This window comes from Macaca mulatta, chromosome 20, assembly GCF_049350105.2.
Source record: "Macaca mulatta isolate MMU2019108-1 chromosome 20, T2T-MMU8v2.0, whole genome shotgun sequence".
Classification (NCBI taxonomy): Eukaryota; Metazoa; Chordata; class Mammalia; order Primates; family Cercopithecidae; genus Macaca; species Macaca mulatta.
The window spans coordinates 66,871,815-66,894,192 of NC_133425.1; the positions used below are offsets into that span (position 1 = coordinate 66,871,815).

General features: G+C 45.6%; 1 protein-coding gene and 1 long non-coding RNA gene across 5 annotated transcripts in view; one reads left to right on the plus strand and one right to left on the minus strand.

Moving 5' to 3' along the window:
- The window catches only part of ZFHX3 (zinc finger homeobox 3), a 1,113,461-nt gene that overhangs the window by 876,467 nt on the left and 214,616 nt on the right, over positions 1-22,378 (plus strand). The gene's annotated exons all lie outside the window — the stretch shown is intronic.
- On the minus strand, positions 10,675-15,595 carry LOC144337706 (uncharacterized). Its single transcript, XR_013411139.1, has 2 exons — positions 15,391-15,595; positions 10,675-13,990 (listed from the first exon to the last, which is right to left on the minus strand). It is a non-coding gene; the product is annotated as an uncharacterized LOC144337706 (long non-coding RNA).

The following is a 22,378-nucleotide window of genomic DNA, read 5'->3' on the forward strand; positions in this document are numbered from 1 at the left end:
GTGTGGCTGGGAGGGCTGCAGGGGCCCAGGCAGGGGTTTCCAGTGGGCACCTTGGTGAGGAAGTGTACGTGTGTTCAGAATTGGTGGAAGGGTTGTAGTGGCCTGTAAACGAGGCAGCCCATGTGCACTCAGGCACGCGCACACGTGCGCGCACACGCGCGCGCACACGCACACGCTGATGGAGGATTCGGAGGCCCTTCTGGGGCTTGGCATCATGCCTGAGGGCTACCTTCCTGAGACTATGAAGTGGGAGTGAGGCTCACGTCCACTGGCAGCTGGCAGTTTCAACGGCATTAGGCCACTTTCTGAAACGAACTGGCCACCCGGTCCTGGCCTCATGATAGCTTTTGAAAGTCACAAGTGGCTTTAATCCCAGCTCTTTTGACTTGAGGCAGGATGAAAAGGTGCCGGATGTTTTGCTGTTTTATTCTTTCATCCAGCGACAGCCTTGAGGACTCTGGGAATGATGCATCGAGGGATGTGACAATGAGCGTGTGATAGAACGGAGCACTGGGACTCTGAGGTGTGTGTCCTTAGAAGCGAGGTCAGAGTCTTGGTGGAACCGGAAGCTTGAGCCCCAACACTAGGGTGCAAGCAGAGCTGGGTAATGAGTTCTTTCTGGGTTGGCTAGGAAGGAGGGTAACCTTTGAATGAAAAGAGCTGTAGCTTTCAGAATAAAATCATGGTGGCGAGCATTGAGGAGACTGAGAGCCAGTTTCAGCATTTAGACTATGCAGTGGCTAGCTTCAGTCCTTCAGGGAGAGAATTCAGATTCCCAGAGTGAAGAGAGTATGAAAACACACAGCCAAGCCTGGGGTGAATTCCCCCCAAAAGGCCAATTAAAGAAAATTCTTGCCATTTATTATTTAGAGTTATTTTATTTTATTTTTGAGATGGAGTCTTGCTCTGTTGCCAGACAGAGTGCAGTGCGGTGCAGTGGCGTGATTTTGGCTCACTGCAGCCTCTGCCTCCTGGGTTCAAGTGATCCTCCTGCCTCAGCCTCCCAAGTAGTTGGGACTACAGGCTAATGTCCAGCTGATTTTTTGTAGTTTTAGTAGAGACGGGGTTTCACCGTGTGGGCCAGGATGGTCTCGATCTCTTGATCTCATGACCCGCCCACCTCGGCCTCCCAAAGTGCTGGGATGGCAGGCACGAGCCACCGCACCCAGCCTTAGAGTTAATTTATTTTATAAGATCAAAACCAAAACTTTGGTCATGATCACTAAGGGAGTGTTCTGCCGTTGTAAAGACTCCATCAAAACCATGACCAAAACTTAAATAAGACCAAAGACAAGTGATGGCTCACACCTGTCATCCCAGCACTTTGGGAGGCCAAGGCAGGAGGATTGCTTGAGCCCAGGAGTTCGAGACCAGCCTGGGCAACATAGTGAGACCCTTTCTCTATAAAAAAAAAAATCAAGCAAAATTACAGGTGCGGTGGCGCATACCTGTAGTCCCAGCTACTCAAGAGGCTAAGGTGGGAGGAGTCCTTGAGCCTGGGAAGTCAAGGATGCAGTGAGCCATGATCATACCACTGGACTTTAGCCAGGGTGACAGAGCAAGACCCTGTCTCAAAAAAAAACAAAAAACAAAACAAAAACTGAGAAAACATAGGTCCCACTTCATCAAAAAAATCAACTTTTCATCCAAAAGAAGGAAATCCTTTTCTGAAGAGGAGAGAGTAGAAGTGGGGAATTAAGGAACATCTGCAGAGGTAGGGATGGGTCAGACAGCAGGCGTGGGCTCTGTGCAGGTGGCAGAGGTCTTAGCCTGTTTGGTTTGCTGCTTACCCCTATCCCTAGTCCAGAGAGAGCAGTCCCTGGCACACTGGGGCCACTTGGATATTTTAATGCATGGTTGGACAGTTCTCTGGGCAGGCTCTGTCCGTGGGGTGCTAAGCTAGCAAAGCTCTTGGTGGAGGACTGTGTGGTCTAGCTCCCTGGAGTTGGAGAAGTCAGCTGATAGATTGTGCTAAAGACCAGAGAGAGGTGGGTGGAGGGGAAGAACAGAAGGCATTATTTAGTCCTGATGGCAGCCAAGACATTGGTGGGAAGCCCAGGTGAGTGCTGGAGAGAGAACAGTGTTGGCAGAGTTTTCATGACTTGGCGAAGGGAACCACTGGAAAGTGGGGCAGGAAAAGACTTGGAGCATTTTCAGGTATACATTTTAAGTATTCCTCCTCCTAAGGCCAACAGGGGATATTTTTTGGGACATCTTCCCATACCCACCTCCCTGAATGAAAGCAAAAATAAGATCCCACTCCCCTGAATCCAGACGTAGAAGGAAATTCCCACCACGTCTTGGGAACACATGCAGATTGCCCACTCAACCTTTGATATCTTTTCCCCTTTTTTTTGAGATGGGGGTCTCGCACTGTTGCTCAGTCTAGAGTGCAGTGGCACAATCACAGCTCCGTGCAGCCTCGACCTCCCAAGGCTGAGGGAGGTGATCCTCCTGCCTCAGCACCCCTGAGCAGCTGGAACCACAGGCACATGCCACCACACCTGGCTTATTTATTATTATTATTATTATTATTATTATTATTATTTTTGTAGAGACGAAGTCTTGCCATGTTGCCTAGTCTGGTCTTGAAATCTTGAGCTCAAGATTTCTGCCTTGGCCTCCCAAAGTGCTGGGATTACAGGCATGAACCACTGCGCCCAGCCCACTTTGCCCTTTTTTAAAAGGTGCATTAAGGCATAAGGAGGGTTCAGCGAACTCTCTTGGAATATACACCTGAACTTGGGTGGGGTCCTAGTGGGCTTCAACTGTAATGGGGAGATTCTGCTTGGAGCCACCCTGCTGTCACCGGGGTGTGAGTCCACATCATGAGAGGCACAGAGAACATTGTCAGTTCACCCAGAGGTTACAGAGAGGCTGTAAATGGACATTCAAATAGAAGAGGAGGAAATTACTGGAGTCAACTCTGGTGTAAGGGCTTTAAACAAAGGCCATAAATTAGTCATATGGTGACATCTAAGGAAGACAGGATTCTATTTCTGGGGTTGGTTTATTATTTTGAGAGGCATCAGGAGAAGCAAGAGGAAAGAGAAATGGGTCAAGTAGCATAAATACTTTGAATCAAGGCAAACTAGAAACCAGTTTTGCTCGAATTACCCTTCTTGGGACTTTCACTCTTCAAAGTCATATCTTTCACAAGCAGGAGGCTGAATGAGAACCCTTTGTGAAAGGTGGTTATGATTTTTTTTATTTAAACCACTTCATCTTGTCATGTACAAAGTAGCGCCTTGTACATGTGCACTAAAATTGAACATTTAAATCCTATTGAGTAGTCCTAGTTACTCCAACCTTAAGAACCAAAACACAATTCATGTTAATTGTTAACATAATACTTCAGGTTAATTGTTAACACAAAATGGGAAAGTGGCAACAAACATGTAGGAGTCGGAGAACTGGGAGAATTAAGTCATATCTGGGCCTAGAGAGTTAAGTGGATGGGTAGTCTGGCTTGTGATTGAAAGAGAACTGGAGTAGCCTGGGATAGAAATGAGATGGTGATGGTGGGATCTCCTTTACATAAGAGAAGACTGTTCTTTGCATAGAGGTGATTCAGAAATTGCTCTGTGGCAGGATGCCTTCTGTCCATATGGCCGGTCTTTGCGTGGGTCGTTCTTCAAGGTGCCATGCCTTGATTGGGTCAACATGGCCAGTGCCCGTATGGTGTTTAAAACCCAGTCCTGGAAAGCTGGCTCCTCTGGAGGTGTTGTGCAATTGAGGCAGCCGGCAGCCAGCTTCTGATGTGGTTGGCTGCCTGGCTCACACCTCTCAGGTGCTGCGGAGACGGTGAGATCCAGTGGCCCCAGGCTACCACGGAGGCGGGCAGGGTGCCACGGCCTTCCCGAGCCGATCTGTTTTCTTTGTCTTCAGGAGCCCAGTGTGCACGGGCCCTGGCTTTCCGGTTCTTCAGGCTGGCCGGCTGGCATCACAGCGAAGCTTCAGGCGGGCCCACCTGTGGAATATATTGGGTAAGGCTGGCTCGGCCTGGCTTCTGTCTGTTGATAAAAGGAACTATAGATCCGGGGATTCTTCTTGAATGTAGGTGTTTCTAGCTCAGTGTCTCCTATTAGATAAAATAAACATGTCGCAAACACAAACTCTGTCGAACTACTGTTTTTCTATTGTTTCCTTGGTTAATTTGGACATTTATGAATCTCAAATGCAGTAGGGCAGGATGGAAGGTTTTTTCTGTCTCATGCTTAAATACTCCACTGAACACTTCTCCTAAGACATAACCCTTGTGGCTGGTGTAGTGGCTCACGCCTCTAATCCGGATTAGCACTTTTGGAGGCTGAGGTGGGTGGATCACTTGAACCCAGGAGTTTGAGATCAACCTGGGCAACACAGCAAAACCCTGTCTCTACAAGAAATACAAAAACTGGCTATGCACAGTGGTGTGCACCTGTAGTCCCAGCTACTCAGGAGGCTGAGGTGGGAGGATCACTTGAGCCTTGGAGGTGGAGGGTACAGTGAGTTGAGATGGCACCACTGCACTCCAGCTTGAGAGACAGAGTGAGACCCTATCTAAAACAACAACAACAACAACAACAACAACAACAACAACAACAAAAAGACATAGCTCTTGCTTACAGCATCTGAGGCCTTTGGTCCTAATTTTTGGTGATGGAGAAAGAGAGGTTTCAGCTGGTCCCTAGGGTCTGGAGAAGGAGGGTAGTGTGAACCCTAATGGTGGGGTGAACCCTTCAGGGACACCCCTGCTTCTGTGTGTCCAGTGATTCTGTCCCCCTTTCTCCAGATGGCTGTACTAGTTTTCTCTTGATGCTGTGAGAAATTACTACAAAGGCCAGACACGGTGGTTCATGCCTGTAATCCTAGCACTTTGGGAGTCCGAGGCAGGCGGATCATGAGGTCAGGAGATAAGACCAGCCTGGCCAACATGGGGAAACCCCGTCTCTACTAAAAATACAAAAATTAGCTGAGTGTGGTGGCACATGCCTGTAATCCCAGCTACTCGGGAGGCTGAGGCAGGAGAATCGCTTGAAGCAGGGAGTTGGAGGTTGCAGTGAGCCAAGATTGCACCACTGCACTCCAGTCTGGTGACAGAGCGAGACTCTGTCTCAAAAAATAAAAATAAAAAAATAAAAGAAATTACCACAAACTTGTTGGTGTAAAACAACACAAACTTAAGTTTGCATTTTGATGTTTTTTGTAAGGTTGTGTGTTGTGTGTTTAACCTTTATTAACTAATGTTCAAAACTGATGTGTGTGTAGAATATTACGTATGTATGTTCATGTCTAAAGAATGGCTGCTGATGATAAAATAAAAATCAGCTTTCATTTTTCTAAAAAAATTACACACACACACACACACACACACACACAGACACACACAGATTGCCTTATAGCTGGAGCCCAGAAGTCTGAAATCAGTTACACTAGGCTGAAGTCAGGGTGTTGGCAAGGCTGGTTTCTTGTAGCGGTTTCAAGGAGGAACCCATTTCCTTGCATGGTCTAGGTTCTGGAGGCACCTACATGTCTGGGTTGATGGCCCCCTCCTCACATCACTCTGCATCATACTTCTGTTACATCTCCTTCTTCTGTCTGATTCTGTCCTCTCCTTTGCCCCTGTTGTAAGGACCCCTGTGATTGCATCAGGTCCCCCTGGATAATCCAAGATCATCTCCTCTATCTAAAGATCCCTCACTTGGTCGCATCTGCAAAGTCTCCTTTGCCGTAGAAGGTAACATATTTGTAGGTTACGGATATTAGGATGTGGGCATCTTTGGGGGTTGTTACTCAGCTACTGCACGGTCCTGTGGAGGAATTGGTGCAGTTGGCAAAGAAAGAAACCCCCACGTGCCTCTGGAGGTAGGTGACTCAGGAGGGCAAAGCTAAACCAAATGTTGCAGCCGTACCTGTTCCAACAATGCCTATTTCCTTGGAAACGAGGGAAGAGGCTTTGAGATGAAATTTGGTGGCCTCTCCCCTGCCCCAAATAATGTGACATTATTTTGTGAAATTGTATTTTGGTGAGGCCCTAAGAGTCATACTTGAAAGAGAAATAAAAGAGAGTGTTCGTAAAGGGTTTTTGGCCAGGCATCGTGGTTTAGGCCTGTACTCCCAGCACTTTGGGAGGCTGAGGCAGGTGGATCACTTGAGCCTGGAAGTTTGAGACCAGCCTGAGCAACACGGGGAAACCCTGTCTCTACAAAAAATACAAAAATTAGCTGGATGTGGTGATGCACGCCTGTGGTCCCAGTTACTTGGGAGGCTGAGGTGGGAGGATTGCTTGAGCCGGGGAGGCAGAGGTTGCAGTGAGCTGACATCATACTACTGCACTCCAGCCTGGGCGACAGAGTGAGACCCTGTCTCAAAAAAAAATAATAAAAATAAAAAAGAGTTTTCACATGAGTCCCTGTAAAGAAAGAATCCAAGTGTTGTGAGAGTAAGAGCAAAGGTTCAGTGGAGATCGGCACCGTACGTTAGCAGTCACTTGAAGGGCACAGACGGGCAGTCTGTGGTGTGTGCAGGATGGTGGCTTCCTCTCTGCCCGTCTTGTACAGCCTCTTGGCCTGGGCACCTTCACTCCCGTGATTGGTGGGTCTGTACCTCCTGAGTGCCCAGGTGAAATGTGCATTTGCTAGGTAATGGCTTATAGGCTGCCTTCGGGGGTCCAGGACTCCTGGGGGGAGTGTGTGCATAGGATGGAGCTACGTTTCTAGAACCAGCATGGATACATTTTCTACTACAAGAGATACTGCGAATGACAGTTCATTCCTTGGCTGGCCTCTGATAGTATGTGTTTGAACCATATGGAATCACTATTTTTGGATTAAATTAGAGTTGTTAATAACATCATGGAAGAACATGTTAGGTTCTGGGCAAGGATCTTAACAGCACAATGTTGGAACAAGTATAGGTCGTTGGGTACCTAGATTACATCATTCGTGCCAGGATCTCAAAATTTGAGATGGAAAGTATTTCTGTCAAATTCTTCTCTCCTCTCCTCTTCTCTCCTCTCCCGTCTCTCCTCTCAACTCGTCTCGTCTCGTCTCATCTCTTCTCTTCTCCTCTCTTCTTTTCTCTTCTCTTCTCTCTTCTCTCTTCTTTCTCTTCTTCTTCTTCCTCTTCCTCCTCTTCGTCTTCCTCTTCTTTTTCTTCTTCTCTCTAGCTGCCTAAATTAAGATACAAGTAGTTTCACCCAAATTCCTAGGAGGACTTGGAGGATGAAGGCCGCTTGCCGCTGTAGCCTGTAGCCACCGTTGGGCACTGGCCGTGGGCTTGGGCCCCTATACTTGTTCCAAAACTGTGCCTTTAAGATCCTTGCCCAGAACCTAACACATTCCTCCATGATGTTATTATTTAACAGCTCTAATTTAATCAAAAATGGCAATTCCATATGGTTCAAACGCGTACTATCAGAGGCCAGCCAAGGAATACATTGTCATGTGCAGTATCACTTGTAGTAGAAAATATATCTGTGATGATTCTAGAAACATGGCTCCATCCTGTGCACGCACTTCCCGGTACAGAGGTTGAGCTGCGATGGTACTGCAGCGGCGCCGTGGAGCTGAATGGAGTTTGAGGCTCTCTGCCTGTTCATTGTACCTATTCCACCAGGTGTTGTGGTGTTGGAAGACTTGAGATCAAGTTCTCAGTTGGCAGTGGTTTCAAAGCCCTCCCGAGAAGACTGACTGCCTTTTTGGGTGCCTCTGTTTTTAAGTGGCTGTGACATTTGACTGTAATGTTTAGCTCGAATGTGTTTTGTGCTTGATGAGCTAATAGCATGCCTTCCTCTAAAGATAGTATTTCAGTGGTGGCAGAAGAGGCTTCCGCTTTGGTCTTGGGGGACGGGAACAGAAGTCAGCTTCTACCCCTCGATAGAAACTTACCTGGCGCCCCAGAATTAGTGCAAAACACCCAAATAACCAAATAACACCAAAATAAAAGGTATCCCATTGAATTGAGTTGAGGAGGGGCATCTTAATTTTGCTTGCATTTATTATCCCAGTATTTTGGGGGGAGGGGGATTAGCTTAAATCTTAAGAATCCACAGGGCGGCTTGTGATTTTTTTTTTTTTCTTGAGGCAGAGTCTTGCTCTGTCACCAGCCTGGACTGCAGTGGCATGATCTCGGTGCACTGCAACCTCTGCCTCCGGGTTCAAGTGATTCTCCTGCCTCAGCCTCCTGAGTAACGCCAACATGCCCAGCTAATTTTTGTATTTTTAGTAGAGTCAGGGGTTCACCATGCTGGCCAGGGTGGCCTCGATCTCTTGACCTCATGATCTACCCGCCTCAGCCTCCCAAAGTACTGGGATTACAGGCATGAACCACCACGTCCAGCCCAGACTTGTGATATATCTAGTGTTGCTGGGTGTGGTGGCTCACACACCTGTAATTCTAGTGCTTTGGGAGCCCAAGGTAGGCCAGGAGTTTGAGACCTGCCTGGGCAACAAAGGGAGACCCCATCTCTAGAAAAAATTAAAAAAAAAAAAATTAGCCAGGGCCAGGTGAAGTTGCTCAGGTCTGTAATCCCAGCGCATTGGGAGTCTGAGGCAGGCGGATTGACCTGAGGTCAGGAGTTTGAGACCAGCCTGGCCAACATGGTGAAACCCCATCTCTACCAAAAAATACGAAAATTAGCCCAGTGTGGTGGCGCATGCCTGTAGTCCAAGCTACTGGGGAGACTGAGGTGGGAGAATCGCTTAAACCCAGGAGGTCAAGGTTGCAGTGAGCCAAGATCATGCCACTGCACTCTAGCCTGGATGCCAGAGTGAGACCCTGTCTCAAAAAACAAAACAAACAAACAAAAATTGGCCAGGTGTGATGGTGCACACCTGTAATCCTAGCTACTCGGAAGGTAGACTTGGGGGGATCACTTGAGCCCAGGAGTTTGAGGCTGCAGTGAACTATGACTGTGCCAGTGCACTCCAGCCTGGGTGACAGAGCAAGACTATGTCTCTGTGTTAAAAAAAAAATAATATTAAAATATAAAATGTGCAGTGTTGGTCAGAGAGTAGAACTTGATCTAAGTAGAATCCATGTGCCCAAATGACCGGCCCTGGAGCGGGTCGTTTCTGAAGACAGACACAACACATCGGGCAGAGTGGAGACTTCTGGCTGCCAGCTCGGTCCTTTTATGAGGTGTGTAGAGTCAGCTCCCCTGAGAGGAGGAGGCTGAGATGAGATAACCTGGTTCTGCAGGTCAGCAGGGAGGCTCTGCCCTGAGGCTGTGTGCTGAGCTCTCTGATAATGCAGCATTTTCGCTTTAATGCATCTGAAATGTGGATTATACTATTAATTACTGCTGGACAAAAAGGGATTAGTGCAGCTGGCCCACTTTCCCCTTTGCACTTTTACACTTCCCCTTTGCTAGGGAACGGGCCAAAGGGCCAGTAGGTTTTCCTGTCATCGTCTTTTGTTTTAGTGGCAGTGGCTGCTGAACCTCCTGTGGGGATGAATGGGAAACGGTGCAGAGGCTTGAACTCCATTTGGCACACAGGCGATGCAGGTGGCACAGTTTCCTTCCCCAGAGCTGGGCATTCTGTGCCGGGCTCCTAAGGTGGCTGCTGGGTGGCTTGTCCCCAGCAGGGTGAGTGGCAGTGCCCTGCGGCATCTTTGCTGTTAAAGGGCCTTGCTCTGTGGTGGGAGCTGAGTGCCACCTTCCCATGGAGCGTGCCTCCATGGGTGTGTTCTGATGCTAATGGAAGCCCCATGTGCTGTGTACCTTTTTGTTTTTTGAGAAGGAGTCTCACTCTGTCACCCAGCCTGGAGCGCAGTGATGCAATCTCGGCTCACTGCAACCTCTGCTTCCTGAGTTCAGATGTTTCTCCTGCCTCAGCCTCCTGAATAGCTGGGATTACAGGCGTGTGCCACCACGCCCTGCTAATTTTTAAATTTTTAGTAGAGATGGGGTTTCGACATTTTGGCCAGGCTGGTCTCGAACTCCTGACCTCAAGTGATTCGCCTGCCTTGGCCTCTGAAAGTGCTGGAATTACAGGTGTGAGCCACCGAGCCCAGCCCCTTTGTGAGTTTCTTAAATGGTCATGTAAAGTACAAAAGGCTGGCCCTGCCATCTGCTGCTGTGGGATGGAGGTTTTGGTAGCCAGCAATTAGCCCATGACATTGTATTTTGAGACATTCTGAATGCGTAAGCTTTGGTACTAACACCTTATCTTTGCATAAAACGTTATAGATTTTAAGTAATATATGATTACATTTTCTATTTTTTTCCCATATTCAGGCTAGTATACTCATTTTTCATCCATATGGAATGAGTTTTTTTTTTTTAAATAGATGAAGCATTAAATAACCACATCTCACTAATAATGCTCCCAAGAGTACATAACTTGGTGGTGTTTGCAATTACATACAATGTAATCTGTTGTGTGTGCGGGCGTGTGGATTTCTGTTTACTGGCATCCTTCATTATATGGTAACATAATACACAGAATTTCCCAGTTACAGAAATTAGAAAGTAGGAAATAGATTTCTTCAACGTAAATTGGAAAACTGATTTGTGGAGTCCATTTTTTTTTCTTTTCTTTTTAACTTGGCACTACAAAGTTTGTGGGAAGGAAGGGAGTTGACACGGTATGATGCTTATAATCACAAGTTAATTCAATTAATTTGGGGTTGAAATGCGTTTTAAGGTCTGTAGCAGGCAAGATCTAGAAGATGTAGTATTTGTAAAATGGGAAAGGCTGGGTAAGGGGATAGAGGGAACTGGCTGTTACACTGCCTCAGCTTCATGTTCCTGACATTTAGGTTTCAAAATAGTAGCCCAGTTGGAACCTCATTAAGCATTTTAACATATATATATATGTACACACACACACACACACACACACACGTATATACTTTATTTTTCTTGTGGCTCTTAATTCTTCTGAACCTGGAGATTGCAGAATTAGAGATTATTTTTTTCCCTCCTCCCTTCTTTAGTCACAGATGTAATCATTTGGGGCCAAGTCTTACTCAGTTGAAACCATCTTTAAATTTCATCAAAAAATATGGAAGTTTACTGGGTTATATAGTTAGATGGTGTATCTGGGATCTTTTATTCCATTTATTGAGGGATGACTTTGCTTCTGAAATAAGCAAGCTGTATATGCCCCTGTGATAAAATTTTCAGAAGGCACAGAGACTAACTTCCTCTTCCGTCTCTCCTTGTGTTGCTAACACCCAAATCTCTCAGTGCCCCGGGATCAGTGCTGGTTATATCCCTTCTACAAGGTGTGTCTGTAGATATGGCCATCACGGCATTATATGAGTCATTTTTCACTCTTTTAACATTGTCGTGTTTTCTATTTAAAAGGGTTTTTTTGTTTGTTTGTTTGCCAGAGTTTCATCTTCTTTCAGAGATGTTTTTATTCTCCATAGAATACTTAATATTAAACATGTTAATGAAATCCACTCACTTGAAAATTTAAAAATATTCTCCTAAATCACACTTGGGTCAAAGAGGACATGAAATTACTGTTACAGGATCATTAGGAAATATTGAGAACTCTGTATATCTAAATGTATGGGATGTTACCAAAGTTATATTCCGGGGCACATTTGTAGCTTTAAAACACTATTAAATAAAAGAAAATGAAAATAAATGAATTAAGTATCAACTCAAACTTGGAAAGCATAAAACAAGCCTAAAGACAACTGGAGAAAAAGAATTATAAGATAAAAGTGATATTAATGAATTAGAAAAACAGATAAAAACACTGAACTGATAAACCTAAAAGCTATTTGGGAAAAAAGGTCAAGGAAGTAGACCAACTCACTATCATGTTTAATTAAGAAAGGAGAAAACCCCAAATGCAGAAAACTAAAAAGGAATTGATATGATAGAAAAAGTGTAACAAATATAAGTTACATTTGAAGTAATTGTTTTGTAATGTACAACACAGTAACTTAAAAATGCAATACCTTTGAAAATCCCAGTGGCATGGCTATTGGGAAATGATTTGGATGTCACAATTTAAATCAGAAACTGGGAAAGAAGCTGAACATTAAAAAAAAGTTCTGGCCAGGCGTGGTGGCTCACGCCTGTATGTAATCCCAGCACTTTGGGAGGCCGAGGCGGGTGGATCACGAGGTCAGGAGTTCAAGACCTGTCTGGCCAACATAGTGAAACCCAGTCTCTACTAAAAATACAAAAAATTAGCCGGGTGTGGTGGTGGGCACCTGTAATCCCAGCTACTCGGGAGGCTGAGGCAGGAGAATTGCATGAACCTGGGAGGCAGAGGTTGCAGTGAACCAAGATCGCACCACTGCACTTCAGCCTGGGCGACGGTGTGAGACTCCGTCTCAAAAAAACAAAAACAAAGAACAGTTCTGAAAAGGGCTCTGGATGCAAGAAGTTTAAAGGATAAGTTATTTTAAACTTAGAGGGATGAAATAATTGCCTGCTAAATAAACTGTTTTAGGGAGTAGAGAAGGAGATAAAGCATCCCAGTTGATTTGACAAAGCTAGCACAATTCTGGGAACCAACACCATCACGAAGATTACACAAAAAGAAAGCTGAAGATTGAGCTCAGACATGAGTGGAGATGCGAAAATGCCAGAAAAAACAGTCACAGATTGAATTTAGCATTTTAAAAGAATCATAACCACATAGGGTTTATCCTGGAAATGTAAGAAGGGGCTTAATATCAGAATGTCTTCTCTTGAAATAATCATGTATGTAGAGCCGAGAAGAAAAACATAATATAGTCAGCCTTCATCTTCCCCCGCTTCTGCATTTGTAGATTCAAGCAACTGCAAATCAAAAATATTTGGGGGAAAAATTGGGTCTTTACTCAACATGTAAAGACCTATGGACTCGACAGCCTTTTTGCTTGTCATTATTCCTTAAATGATACAGTTTAACAAATATTTATATAGCATTTACATTGCATTAGGTGTTATAAGTAATCAAAAGGTGATTTAAAGTATACAGGAGGTTGTGCATAGATTAGATGCAAATGTTATGCTATTTTATATCAGGGACTTGGATCTGTGGGAGATATAAAAAGGGACAGCTGTCTGTGTGTATGTGTATGTGTGTGAGAGATGCATTTGGTCACCTTCCTTCCTTCCTTCCTTTCTTTCCTTTCTTTCCTTTCTCCCTTCTCGCTTCTCCCTTCTCCCTTCTCCCTTCTCTTCTCTTCTCGTCGCCTAGGCTGGAGTGCAGTGGAGCAATCATGGCTCATTATAGCTTTGACCTCCCAGGCTCAGGCAGTCTTCCTGCATCACCTTGACTAGCTGGGACTACAGGCACGCACCACCATGCTGGGCTAACTTTTAATTTTTTTTTTTCATAGAGATTGGGGTCTCACTATGTTGTCCAGACTGGTCTTAAAATCCTGGCCTCAAGTGATCCTCCTGCCTTGGCCTCCCAAAGTTCTGGGATTACAGGCGTGAGCTGTCCCACCTGGCTGCATTTGGTAATTTTCTACCCTTGTTCCCAGTCTGCTTAGAATTTTAAAAACTCAAGCTTGAAAGAGATTGCATTGATTTCTCGATGAAGAAACAGGCAGCCAGCACCCTCAGACTTAGTGATGAATCATGAGAGGCAGCATTCTGAAACCCAGAACAAAACAGACTGCGGAATATACTCATTTGCTAATTTCTTTTTCCTGCCCTATTGAATTGGTCAGAATGGACAAACCAAAGTCAAATAATGGTTAAAAAGAAACAAAGACAATTATTTCCCGATGTTACTGTCTTCCTAGTGGCCCAAGACACACTTACATTTAATTAAGTAAGGAGTTCAGTTACAACGTAACATTTTAAAAGATAATTAGCTTTTTCATATACTGGGAAAAAATGGTTAGAAAATATAGAGATCACTCAATGGGATGAAATCAAATAGAAATGTGTCTGGTAAAGGTTGTATTTCACATTAAGTGAGAGGAATCAGAGTAACAGCTCATTAACACTTCAGAACTTCTAAGTGCCAAGCATTATGCCGGAGACTTTTTATTTTATTTATTTATTTTTTTGAGGTGGAGTCTCGCTCTGTCACCCAGGCTGGAGTGCAGTGGCACAATCTTGGCTCACTGCAAGCTCCGCCTCCCGGGTTCATGCCATTCTCCTGCCTCAGCCTCCTGAGTAGCTGGGACTACAGGCACCCACCACCACGCCCAGCTAATTTTTTGTATTTTTAGTAGAGACAGGGTTTCACTGTGTTAGCCAGGATGGTCTCCGTCTCCTGTTCTTGTTATCCACCTGCCTCAGCCACCCAAAGTGCTGAGATTACAGGCGTGAGCCACGGTGCACAGCCAACTTTTTTTTGTTGTTGTTGTTTTTGAGACAGTCTTGTTCCCTAACCTAGGCTGGAGTGCAGTGGCATAATCTTGGCTCACCGTAACCTTTGTCTGCCAGGCTCAAGCAATTCTCCTGCCTCATTCTCTCAAGTAGCTGTGACTACAGGTGTGCGCCACCATGCCTGGCTAATTTTTGTATTTTTAGTAGAGACAGGGTTTCGCCATGTTGGCCAGGCTGGTCTCAAACTCATGGCCTCATGATCTTCCCACCTTGGCCTCCCAAAGTGCTGGGACTACAAGATGTGAGCCACCGTGCCAGACTAAGACTTTACATGAACTTATTTAATCCTCATAAAAATGAGATGAAGTGGAAACTACTAATACACTACTAATGGTTCATTTTATAGAGAAGGAAACCGAAGCTCAGGGAGTTTAAGTAACTGGCTCAAAGTCACCCAGACTTGAACACTAATCTAACTGATAGCAAAATCAGTGATCTCTATCACTGCACTTCACTGTCTCTAGTATTACGAAATTATGCAATAAATAGTTGTAGGACAGTTAGACAGCCAAATGGGGGAAAAATTGGGTTAGAGCCATTTTTCATAGCATAGATTACCATCCATCCCAGGTAAGTTGGAGAGGTAAAACTAAAATCACAAAACAGCTAGAAGAAAATATAGGTTAATATTGATCTGAATATAGGGCAGGGAGGGATATTAGGCCTAAGCCTTGGAGGGAAGAAATTGTAATAGAAAAGATTGATGTACTCTACTTAAAAAAATTTGTGCATGCTGGTCACTAATCACAAAATTTTAAGGCATATGATAAACTGGGAAAAGGTGTTTAGAGCACATGGAATTCACAGTGTGTCCCAAATTCTTAATATATAAAGAGCTCTTAAAAATGAATGATACAGCTGGGGGCAGTGGCTCACACCTGTAATCCCAGCACTTTGGGAGGCTGAGGCAGGCGGATCACAAGGTCAGGAGTTTGAGACCAGCCTGGCCAACATGGTGAAACCCCATCTCTACTAAAAATACAAAAATTAGTTGGGCATGATGGTGGGCATCTGTAATCCCAGCTACTTGGGAGGCTGAGGGAGGAGAATGGCTTGAAACCGAAAGGCGGAGGTTGCAGTGAGCTGAGATCACACCACTGCACTCCAGCAGCCTGGGTGAAAGAGTGAAACTCCGTCTCAAAAAAAAAAAAAGAAAGAATGATGCATACAGGTAGAGAAAAATGGAGGCCAGGCACAATAATCCTAGCACTTTGGGAAGCTGAGGTGGGAGGATTGCTTGAGCCCAGGAGTTTGAGACCAGCCTGAGCAACATAGTGATACCCTGTCTCTACTTAAAAAAAAAAAAAAGGCCGGGCGCGGTGGCTCAAGCCTGTAATCCCAGCACTTTGGGAGGCCGAGACGGGCGGATCACGAGGTCAGGAGATCGAGACCATCCTGGCTAACACGGTGAAACCCCGTCTCTATTAAGAAATACAAAAAACTAGCCGGGCGAGGTGGCGGGCGCCTGTAGTCCCAACTACTCGGGAGGCTGAGGCCGGAGAATGGCGTAAACCCGGGAGGCGGAGCTTGCAATGAGCTGAGATCCAGCCACTGCACTCCAGCCTGGGTGATAGAGCAAGACTCCGTCTCAAAAAAAAAAAAAAAAAAAAAAAAAAGGTTGTTTTTATGTAGTTATTACTGTGGTAAACAAAAATAAAAAGATAGAGATAAATGGGTAAAGAACATGAGTGGACAATTCATGAAGAATAAATCTAGGCTGCCCATTTGATGAGCCAAATGAGACCTCATTGTTTTAACGTATTTGATTACTAGTAAGTTTGGATTTTATTTTTTTATTTTTTATTTTTGAACTAAGTGGAACAACAACAACAAAAAGCAAATGCACTGTTCTTGTGATTGGGTGTAAAAATTGGTATACCCTTTCTGGAGGATCATTTGGCAGTATGCGTCAAGAAACTTTAAGGTTTATTTAAATGTGTAGCTTGTCCCCCCATGAATTCCTGACCCGCCCACTCTGTTCTGCGTCTGCATTCCTGTTCATACCATATGCCACTAGTAAAATACTATACAATTAAAAAAATGTATTATCCTTTTTTTTGTTTTTTTGAGACAGAGTCTTGCTCTTTCATCCAGGCTGGAGTGCAGCAGTGCAATCTCAGCTTACTGCAACCCCTGCCTCCCTGGTTCAGGCGACTGTCCTGTCTTAGCCTCCTGAGTAGTTGGGACTACAGGCGCCCACTATCCCTCCCAGCTAATTTTTTTTTTTTTTTTTTTTTTTAAGAACTGGGGGGGGGGGGGTCTCACCATGTTGGCCAGGCTGGTCTCGAACTCCTGACCTCAAGTGATCTGCCCGTCTTGGCCTCCCAAAGTGCTGGGATTACAGGTGTGAGCCATTGCATCTAGCAAAAAATGTATTATCCTTAATTGTTTCCCCTGCTAGAATCTAAGCTTCACAAGGCGGGATCTTTGTCTGATTTTTTTTTCCTTTAACTATCTTATCTCTAATACCCGGATCAGGACTGGTGACAACTCCATTTGTAATAAGGAAACCATGAGAGTCGTGCAAATGAAATTTATATGTAAAGATTTTCGCTACAGACACTTATAACCGATATTTATAATAGTGAAAAATGGAGACTATCTAAAAAATCTTACAGGGGATTGATTTAAACTGTGGTGCATCCATATGGCAGATGCTTATGTGGCTATTTAAAACTCCTGCCTCCTGGTTATAAATGTGGGAAAACAGTGATGTAAATGGAATGAAAGGAACTCTGTGGACTATAGGACTTCAGTTTAATTTTTAAAATACGCATAGAAGAGAAGCTAAAGAATACGTATGACTGATGGCTATTTCCAGCTGGTAGAAGTACAGGCTACTTTTAATACTTTGTTTTCTGAGCTCCGCATAGTGAATATCTATTACTTTTTGTCATGAGAAAAATATATGTGCTTAAAAGTTTGCAAAAATGTAGAATCGCTTAAATAGCACTGGCCTATGGCTGTGTCTGGAGGCTTTTTGGAGATTATTCAATCTTGTGAATTAGCGAGAACCTAATTAAAAAAAAAAAAGCAGCAAAGATGCTTCACAAAATGTCCTTAGGCTACTTAGCTTTAATTATTTATGATATTTACTGTAAGCATCTATGGTATGTGTTTGTAAAAATAGTGGAAGTCTTAGTGATCTGCAAGCTTGTGGAATTGCCTTGGGTACTTGAGAACACCTTTGCCCAAGTTAGCTGTCCTGATGGAAATGTGTGTGCTGTCTTTCTGATACGTCATTGAATTTCAAAGCAAACTTAGATTACACCTCAGCATAAGCTGGGTGGGCAGTAGGCTGTTGTGATATGTGATATGTTGATTCTGATGTTAACCAAGGAGCAGACGCTCTGATCTACCTTCTGTATCTCGTCACTTTGTGCGTGGAAGGACTTGGGGGGCAGGTATAGGAGAAGCTGCCAAGTGCCAGGGGAGCCAGTCACCGCAGAGCATTAATCTTGGTGTGCCAAAAGAGAAGACCAGAGTTACTGATGGAGTTCTCCTGGCCAGCGAATTAGAAGCTTGTTCAGCATGTTTGAGCAGAAGTTTCCTGGAATCCCTAAAGAGTCACATGGTGTCCTGGCCGGGGTTTGAGTTCCATGTCCGCTACTTTATGGCTATGGGTCTGAGATTCTTTATCTGTAAAAGAAAATTAGGCTGGATTCTCTCCTCACTCTTTCTTCAACCCTAAAATTCCAAAGGAATCTGATGTCCTTTTATTTGGGGGCATGAATGTTAGGTGTCCGTGTCATCTGTGAGGATGGAGAGAGGCCCAGGGAGTTTTGCTGCTTTTCTGGTCTGTGGACCAGAATGTGGGCTTGATAGGTAATGCCACATGGTGAGAGGAAGGTGGCTACAGAGAGGCAGTCTGGCCTCAGTGAGCATTCCAGCTCTGCTACTTACTGGCCAAAATTATATATTTTCTTTTATTTTCTTTCTTTCTTTCTTTTTTTTTTTTTGAGAAGGGTCTCACTCTCTTGTCCAAGCTGAAGTGTGGGTGGTGCAGTCAGGGCTCACTGCAGCTTTGACCTCCCAGGCTCAAGGCTGCCTTCCACCTCAGCCTCCTGAACAGCTGGGACCACAGTCATGTGCCACCACACCTGGCTAACCTTTTTTTAAAAGAATTTTTGTAGAGACAGAATCTTGCTATCTTGCCCAGGCTGGTCTTGAACCTCTGTGCTGAAGTAATCCTCTCACCTCAGCCTCCTAAAGTGTTGGGACCACAGGCATGAGCTACTACTCCTGGCCTCCATTATATCTTTTCATTTGCAAAATGGAGATGTGTATTGGTTTTCTATTGCTGCAGCACAGGTTAGCTCTAAGTTCAGTAGCTTAAAACGGCAAGGACTTACTATCTTACAGTTTCTGTGGGTCAGGAATCAGGCTGTGGCTTAGCTGGGTCCCCTGCCGCAAGGTCAAGGTGTTAATCCGGGGCCGTGGTCTCATCTGAAGGCTTGACTAGGGACAGACCCAAATCTGTGCTCACACACGTAGTTGTTGACAGGATTCATTTCCCCAAGAGCTGCTGGCTGGAGGCTGTTCTCAGTTCTTTGCTATGTGGGTCTCTCCACAGCTCACAGGTCACAGCGGGGCTCTTGGCTTCCATAAGGGAGAGGAGGAGAAGGGTGCAGGAGACCAAAATGACAGTTTCTTTGCAGCCTCATCTCAGAAGTGATGTCCTATCACGTTTGCTCTATTTCATTTGCATGCCCTTGGTTAGAAGTGAGTCCCTGTGTATTGCTCACTCCCAAGGGGAGGGGACTACACAAGGGTGTGAATACCAGGGACTGGGATTGGAGGAGCTGGCTTAGAGGCCGCCCACCAGGGATCACAAGGACTGAGTGAGGCGACAGTTTGTTAAAGTGTCAGGAACAGCTTCGTTGCTCAGTGTTGGCTGCTGTTCTTGTCCCCACCCCCTGTCTCAAAACTGCTTTACCTAAGGGGTTTGTGGGGTTCAGCAGAGACTCCAGGAGTGTGTCGAACGTGGAGGAGGAGGGTCTTGTCACACGATTTGACACCCATCCACTGTCCTTTTCCAGTTAGGCTTTGGAGTGTCTGCTGGGTGTGGCATGTCTAGCGTAATTTGAGAGGGAAATGGGTGTTTGGCCGCTGAGAACATCCAGTGTGTGTTTCTGTGGGTTAGGCAGCTGTTCAGAGAAACACCCAGGAGCTCTTTGGGAGCCCACAGATCAAGACAGAAAAGCTTCCTCAAGTCGTCCCTTTTTTGTGTGTCTGAATGCCACCACTTACGAAGTCAAGGAGGAGGCCTGCCTGGCACATCCTTCGGTTAAAGGATACTCCAGTGGGTTGAGCCAGGTGCCAGACATTGCCACAACCGTAGGAAATGAGTTAGGAAAAAAATGGAAAGCAGAGTCCTCCCGCTAGAACAAGCTGAGCTTTGTGCAGAACAGGCTCCAAATATGAAAAGACCATTGTTCCCGGATGGCTTTTTAATTCATGCTCACCACTCACACCCATCAGCTCGCCAAGAAGAGGCGCCTCCTGCCTTCCTTTCTCCGCGTGCCCTCGGTCCCTCCCTCCTCTCTCCAGTGCCCTGGGGACAGGTCGAGGGACCCTGGGGGATGGGAGGGTGCTGAGCCTGGTGTTGACAGACAGTGGTGCCTGCTCTGTTCTCCTGCCTGGGATACTTACTTGGGTGAGCCCTCCACCTGTTGGAGAACAGCTCTCTGCGTTTCTAGGCTCAGAAGCCAGCCCTGTCCTCGTGGGGCTCCGGGAACAAAGCCCAGCCTCAGCCCATTCCAATCCTGCCTTCAAAGCTCTGTGCACACCTTGTCTTGCTTACAGCCAAAGCAGCGAGCCAGAAATGAGCTGTTTTCTGTATGTTTCCGTTTCCCCTGGGTTGCCCTGCTGTTAGAGCTGAATCTGGATGGATGAGCCTGCAGAAGCTTTCAGCTTGCCAGTGTTGCTTTCTAGATCAGGTCCTCCACGCCACCGGATAGGGCGGGTACAGCTGCTGAGCAGAGAGAGGGAAGTATGTACTTACAGTGTAAAGAAAATTGGCTGATTCAAGAGTTGTTGCCAAAGTGTGTGTGTCTCATGGGCTCATGTGAGACCCCTGCTCACCCTGGCATCGAAGGCTGTCCCCTGTCTGACTTGTGCCCAACAGAATGGGGTCATGTCAGCTCTCAGGATAGATGGGTCACCCCTGAGCCAATCCTGCCCAGATCTGGACTGAGCCTGCGAAGTTTTCTGGTTAGCGGTTGCTGCGAGCATGCCTCCAAAGTTTATGTCCTGTGGACATTTTTCTTCTGCTAACAGTGACTCCCCAAGCTTGTGGATTTGTCCCGTGTCTGTTTGTGCCTTAAGATTTTCCAGGTTTCCAGGCACAGTGGCTCACGCCTATAATCCCAGCACTTTGGGAGACTGAGGTGGGAGGATCACTTGAGGTCAGGAGTTCGAGACCAGCCTGGCCAACATGCGAAACCCTGTGTGTACTAAAGATACAAAAATTAGCCGGGTGTACTGGCATGTGCCTGTGATCCCAGCTACTCAGGAGGCTGAGGCAGGAGAATTGCTTGAACCTGCGAGGCGGAGGTTGCAGTGAGGGAAGATGGTGCCACTGCACTCCAGCCTGGGCGGCAGAGTGAGACTTTGCTCAAAACAAAAAACAAAAGATTGTGCAGGCACCACCTCAGTTGATTGTTTTGCATAATCTCATGTCTGTAGCGTGCATGTGACTAGGGCAGAAATAATTCAGAATAATCTCAGATGAGGCAAAATGGGAGTCTCCTGTTTAAGAATGTGGAGATGTTTACGTGGCTACCACAGAGTTAACGACATGTCATTGCGCAGACAGTGAGTTTTCACGTTAAAGGGTTATGAGGATTTTAAATTAAGAAACCCCAGGGGTCTAGTTTAATGGTGGACAAGCCCCGGAGAGACGATCTGATGGACCAGATAAGTTGTACACAATTCCATGAAAATCTGTTAACTCCAGGCCCAGGCAGCTTAACTTCTTGACATGTCACCCAAATATAATTGTTAATGCCGTGGGAAAGAATCTTGAGTAGCGGTAAGTTCTGTAAAGTCTGTAAGTGAGAACTACAAGCATGAATTATTACAGCGGGGCCACAGCAGAGTTATGTTTTAGGTTCTCATCAGTAGAGGAAGCCAGGGTTTTAGATTACTGCAGTATGTGGCCCCTAAGCACCCGAAATGTGGCTGGTTTGCCCTGAGCCATACCGTGAGTGTGGAAGGCATACCAGTTTTCCCAGGCTTAGTTTGAAAACAAGGGGAAACTGTCTTAATAAAACAATTACATTTGAAATAATGTGTAGACAGATTGGGTTAAATAAGACATATTACAATGAATTTCACCTGTTTCTTTTTTCCCCTTTGTATTATTAGTATTATTATTTTTGAGACAAAGTCTCGCTCTGCTGCCCAGGTTGGAGTGCAGTGGCACGATCTTGGCTCACTACAACCTCTGCCTCCCGGGTTCAAGCAATTCTTGTGCCTCAGCCTCCCGAGCAGCTGGGATTACAGGTGTGCACCACCACACCCGGCTAATTTTTGTATTTTTAGTAGAGATGGGGTTTCACCATGTTGGCTAGGCTGGTCTTGAACTCCTGACCTCAGGTGATCTGGCTGCCTCGGCCTCCCAAAGTGCTGAGATTATAGGCATGAGCCACCGTGCCCAGCCTTGAATTATTTTTTTTGTTTTTATGTTTTCATTTTTGTTGTTTGGACAGGGTCTTGCTTTATCACTGGAGTACAGTGGTGCAATCATGGCTCACTGCAGCCTCCACCTCCCAGGCTCAAGCAATCCTCCTATCCCAGCCTCCTGAGTAGCTGGGACCACAGGTGCACACCATCATGCCCAGCTATTTTTTTTCTTTTTTTTTTTTTTTTTTTGTAGAGATACACTTTCCTCGTGTTGCCCAGGCTGGTCTTAGAACTCCTGGGCTCAAGTGATCTTGCCGCCTTGGCCTCCCAAAGTGTCAGGATTGCAGCCGTGAGCTACCACACCAGGCCCTTCCCCCTTTTCAACACGGCTCCTGGGAAATTTAAAGTTTCATGGATAGGTGGTTCCCCTTTTAGATGAAGGATTTACATGAAAGATGGTTAAAG